Source organism: Aplysia californica, unplaced genomic scaffold, assembly GCF_000002075.1.
Source record: "Aplysia californica isolate F4 #8 unplaced genomic scaffold, AplCal3.0 scaffold00562, whole genome shotgun sequence".
In the NCBI taxonomy this organism is placed as follows: Eukaryota; Metazoa; Mollusca; class Gastropoda; order Aplysiida; family Aplysiidae; genus Aplysia; species Aplysia californica.
In genome coordinates this window covers 388,792-395,029 of record NW_004797832.1, presented here as the reverse complement: position 1 = coordinate 395,029, position 6,238 = coordinate 388,792, and positions in this window count along the sequence as shown.

Below are 6,238 nucleotides of genomic sequence, written 5' to 3'. Positions count from 1 at the left end.
CATGCCATCGGCTAAGTGAATAATGGTTCACGATGCAGGTGCAATGGATGGTTTCCGGGAATAGGTGAAGTTCGTTCTGGGAGAAAAATGAGCGAAGCTACGTCTGCGGGGCCTGTTCACCCGGGAAGTTTAAGTGCTCGTTGAATCCGGGTTATTTTTATTGATTTAAAGAAGAAAAAAAACGGGGGATCTATCTCATCTCGTTGAATCCTAGTTCTCGTTGAATCTGAGCTCGTTGAATCCGAGTTCTATTGTACATTACATAAAAGTATTGCTGTTTTTCTTTTATTTCTCCCTCTGAAACTTTGTGGTGTTTTATTGTTTGTTATTGTTCAGAAGTGTTGTTTTTATTTTTGTGTGTTTATATAGCGCAATGTCATTTAATTTAATGTTGTTCCTACATTTAAAAAAATAATAAATGTGTTAGTGTTATTATAATATGTTAGAGCGTGTCTCCGCCAAACCCGAATTCTGACACTTTCCGGCCCCTTGTGTGTGATTCCATAATTTACATGTAATGTTCTGTACTTTAAAAAAAAATAGATCTATACAAATTTAGCGTTAAAACGGACAATCTTCGGATAAGTGGACACACGCCTTTATTTGTTAATTTTTGTGGTTGTTTATGTGCTGTTCTCAATAAAACAGAGACAATGAAAGTAAGCCGAAAGCCAGAACCACTCAGGATACACATCAACAACAACAGTCTCGGACAGGTCCAAGAATTTAAGTACCTCGGAAGCATATATAAATAATTTACAGAGGATGGGCGACTGAACAGAGAAATTGAAACACGAGTACAAAAGGCCAATAACGTTAGTTACCAGCTTACTCCACTACTGAAACATCCTAACATCCCCATGACAACAAAACTCAAAATCATCAACACCATATACATCCCAACACTCACCTATCAATGCCAAACATGGACCACGAACAGGACATTAGAGCAAAGAATTACAACATGTGAAATGCGATGCCTTAGAAAAGCAGTAAACAAGACCAGGCGAGACAAAATTAGAAACTGTGTAATCCGAGAAATAGTAGGCACAAATGATGTCATGCATCACATCCAACACCAAAGAATCAAATGGGTCGTGTACCTCCTACGATTACCAACATACCATCCAGCACAACGTGCCTACCTCCAAAAATTCGATGGCAACAAGGCCAGAGGGCGACCGAGAAAGACCAGGATAGATGGAGTCAGGGAAACATTAAGCACCCACGGCATCCCCCTGACCCAAGCTCTCCGGCTAGCAACAGAGAGACGTCTCTTCCTTCCCGCGACACCCAAAAGGGTATAAGCGGCGGATAAAAGTAAAAGTAAAGTAAAAAGTAAAGTTTATGTGCTGTTCTAATTTCGATTTCATTCTGTCATGAAACATTTTTTTTCACGTTTTTACACTCTGTGTGGCTGCAAATGATATTCTGGTGGTTTAGATTAAGTTACCTCTATCAACATATTTGCTATAGGCCTTTAAATATACGCCGTCACAGACAGTTGAAAGCTTGGAAATTAATGGCAACTTTTATGGCAACGTTTACAATATTTTTGTGGCGACTTTTGGCAACTTTTGGACAAAAAATGGCAACAAACGCAGATGCTAGATAATTGTTTTTGTTGAGCGGTGGTGGAATTATCTTTCCCAGATTTGGTAAGGCGATAACGTATTGTCTTTGTCACCTCTGTTCTTCAAACTAAAAGGGTGGTTGGTGGGATGGATCTCTCGTGTGCTGCTTGTACATGTATATACTTCATTTGAAATTTTCTTTTATCCTATTCTTTTTTTCTGACAAAATATAACAGTTGTCTTTCCTATACGTAATGAATTGCAACACAGCATTTTGGAATATTAATATACGGGTGAGGAGGGGCATTTGCAGGGTGGGTGTGAGCTTCCCCCTTTGTTTGCATCGTTTCTGTTGTGGAGGTGTAGTAGAGATGTAGATTGTGATGTTGTGCACATCCGGCGACGTATGTCGACCGAGATGCCCTGGAAATGTTAAATGTTGATACTGAAGTGCAGCCAAACTGTCTTACCTACCTACCTACCTACCTACCTACCTACCTACCTACCTACCTACCTACCTACCTACCTACCTACCTGCCTGCCTGCTTGCCTGCCTGCCTGCCTGCCTGCCTGCCTGCCTGCCTGCCTGCCTGCCTGCCTGCCTGCCTGCCTGCCTGGCTATATGTATATATATATAATAATTTATATATATAATATATATAATATATGTATATATTTTATATACTATATATATTACATATATATTGTCTGTCTGTTTGCTATTTTTGTCAGAAGAAGAAGAAGAAGAAGAAGAAGAAGAAGAAGAAGAAGAAGAAGAAGAAGAAGAAGAAGAAGAAGAAGAAGAAGAAGAAGAAGAAGAAGAAGAAGAAGAAGAAGAGGAAGAAGAAGAAGAAGAAGAGGAAGAAGAAGAAGATGAAGATGAAGAAGAAGAAGAAGACATGCTATAAGTGTCTTGCGGAACCACTCACATAGACATAAAGCGCTTCAATTTCTTTTCTGTATTTCTTCGTCGGGGCAGCCACCTGTCTGTTGTTTGCAGTTGCCCGAAGCGGAAGTAACTCGCCACCCGTAAAACGGAGATCAGCAGTATGAGAGTGGTTGTGGCAACCACAACTCGGTACGTTTACTTTTGGAAATGATTGTCTTGTGCCGGAGATCGGCGTGTCTAGTAGAGTGGTTAGACTAGACACTGTCTCAGAAGTTACGCACAAAAGAAGGGAGTTAATTTCCCCTGACCGGTGTCTGTGGCGTAGCGGCTTGGCCTTTCGCTGTCGCTTGCAGAAGTGAGTTTGATTTCTGTGTGGGGAAAATGTTTATCGAATGTTTCCGAGTTCCTGCTGGGGGGTGTTGTATCCGTCTCAGTCCTTGTTGGCTCTTATGACGGGAAGGGTCAAAGCAGCTCACTTAGAGAGAGAGAGAGAGAGAGAGAGAGAGAGAGAGAGAGAGAGAGAGAGAGACCTATTGATTTATTGTGTTGTAAAGTTGTACAGTCCATATATGAGGTCGTGAACTTTGGGACAAGCGTAAACAAGACTGGTTTCGGCGTGGGCTCGAAACAGAATGCAACAACACTATTTCTTCTTCTCCCAACCAACCCCGAGTTTAGATGGTAAATCCCTATGACCTCTTACCTGTGGCCCCATCTTCCCTTTACGCAGCCCGCACACACCTAGCCTCCCATAAGACGGGAATCTTGAAGTTTCGACGTAGTCATAGTTCCTGCAGGCTCTTTAGATGTTGGCAGTTTTCTTTTTCTGTTTTGCTCTCCTCGGTTGTTGAGTTGGAGTTGGTGCCAGTTATCACAATAACGGCGGCTTCTCGGCAAGGACTGAACTGGTAGTAACATCGAATGAACTCTGAGCTAACATGGCCAGAGTGCCCATCAATCACCCGTAGGGTCAATAGACTTATTAGGGTTTTCTTATGAGCAGGACTTAAACGGGACTGCTTGCTACTGTCCTTACATGCGTTTCTAGCTGTTGGAAGGTAAGTTGGCTCAGATTCTTGTATCTATCTATCTATCTATCTATCTATCTATCTATCTATCTATCTATCTATCTATCTCTCTCTCTCTCTCTCTCTCTCTCTCTATCTCTCTCTCTATCTCACTCAGTGCACACATCAAGACATCCGTATAGGCGAGTTTTTACTGAATCCTTAATGGCGGCTTTGACCACTTTCACGTGCACGGTAGGGGACTGCAATTCAGCATTCTGTAACCTCTCTCACTGCAGTACAAAAGTCACAACAACCACGGTAACACAACCGTAGGCAATTGAAAAATGCTAAGGTAGACTGATACTGAACGCAGTACATGTACTGCAACCAGACGATTGGAAGTAGGGGTGACTCAGTAAGCCGTGACAAGGCACTTTGGCGTGTCTAGACAGACCATTGCTGCGTTATGGACTCGATACCATACAACAACATTCAAAGTGATAATGACAGGCCCAGGTCAGGTGGATCCAGGGTCACTACTGCGGCCCAAGATTGTTACATCCATGTTCGCCACCTTCGAGGTCGAACCATAACAGCAACGTCTACAGCTGCTCACATCCTTGGACATGGTATATTTTTGGCCTATGGCGTAGAAGAAAGCCTTTGAAAAATACCGTCAAAGTTTTCAAAGATAATTTTTTAACACGAAATATGTAAAATACCGGCTCAAAAAGGTATCAAAGGGCTAGAAAGATCAGTTCATTTTCTATTAGAATAAAGTAATCAGCTCGGACTTATTTTTCATCTATCCTTCCGCGAAACTCGGAAAGCATGTGAACCCCATTCTTGCCGTGTACTTCAACTTCAACACTTCTAACTTTGCAAAGTAAAACCAAGTCGTGCTGTGAACTAACTTGAAAACAGCCAAATTGAGTCATGCACGCTCTTATGGCCTTATGCATTTGTGAGCGCCGCCAAACACTTTTCCGCATTTGTTCAGTGATCAGTTTTAAATATAATTAAAAACCTACATTTCGCCTTTCATATGATAGCAATGCAGAAAATACTCTACTAGATCAACCTGTGGGCAAAGCGAAGGAAAATCCGTGTTGAATACCTGATTCAAAGACCAAATTGCGTCAGACCCTGCTCTACGCTCGTACAGAGGCCAGATTGCCGCCCCATAAAGGCTCAAATAATTTTCTTCAAAGGTGTTCATTAGTTGACGGACACCCGAAACGCTCGGAGAATGTGGCCTGAGAAGCTCGTTCAGGTGTGGGAAGGCCCGGTGTTACCTTGAGATTCTGGTATAGTTTGTTAGAAATTCTTACATCGTGAGGGCGAAACACGGACAAATAATTTCGTCGACGGTTAGACTACGACCTAGTTTTCCTTTTGAGGTGCACATTATGCGACCATTGGAACACGCTTTGATCTTGCAAAGATGTCCTTTTTTGGCTGATAAGTTAACAAAGAGGCCTTGGTCTCTTGGATTGAACCAAATGAGCAGAGTCATAATAACTCCTGAACAAGCCAAGTTAAAATACTCCATTGGGGATTCCAACCAAGTCGTCCGCTCCATGCTTCTATGGTATAATAGTTTGACTCCTCACGGTCGCTCGCTGGAAAAGGTGGTTGGTGTGGTTTACCCCTTCTCTTCTATCGAACATCTTATCGTCCTGATCTCCCCGTCTTCTTTTCCTTGTGTGTTACACTTTGTTTCTATCTGGTCACACCTCTTCGGCATACAATTTATAATACCTATTTGTTTTGCTAGTCCCTTAAACTCTTACTTTAAAGAAAAAGCGTAGAAGACGCCGGTTCCATTCCCCTGTGAAGCTTTTAAAAAAATGAAATATCTCTCTCTTTCAGGCGAGAATGTTATCTCTGTCTCAGTCTGGTGTTGATGTAGATGGGGGTTGTCGTAGGGTCGACATATGTGTGTCATTCTGTGTAAGTTTGCTTGTGTGTGTGTGTGTGTGTGTGTGTGTGTGTGTGTGTGTGTGTGTGTGTGTGTGTGTGTGTGAAGGAGAGAGATTCAAGATTCAAAATGATTTATTGATTTGAAAGGCCTTTGGCCCATACATCCACATATTTTAACATATGGTTCGGCAATTACATACATTGGTGCAGATTATTGGATGTTTAACATACATTGGACATGCTCGCCCACACACACGCATGCACGCATGCACGCACGCACGCACACACGCACACACGCACGTGACGCACGCACATACACACATACACACTCATACTCACATACATACTTACACACATACGTACATACGTACATACGTACATACGTACATACATACATACATACATACATACATACATACATACATACATACATACATACGTATGCATGCATACGTGTGAAGGAGAGAGACATACGTATGCATGCATACCATACGTATGCATGCATACGAGAGAGAGAGAGAGAGAGAGAGAGAGAGAGAGAGAGAGAGAGAGAGAGGAGAGAGAGAGAGAGAGAGAGAGAGAGAGAGAGAGAGAGAGAGAGAGAGAGAGAGAGAGAAAGAGAAAAGGGGGGGGGGGAGAAGGAGGAAAATGGTTAATGGATTCACAACTCACGTATAGTCCTGTTTCACTCGTCCGAGTACTTGGAATCGTGCACCGTGCAGTGGCGGTGGGTGGACCTAGATTTAGGTGGGGCTTAGGTTTCTTCCACTTCTTTACCACCAAAAAGCAAGCAATAAGAACAACACAGTGATGATTTTTCTATACTCACGGCGAGCCACGGC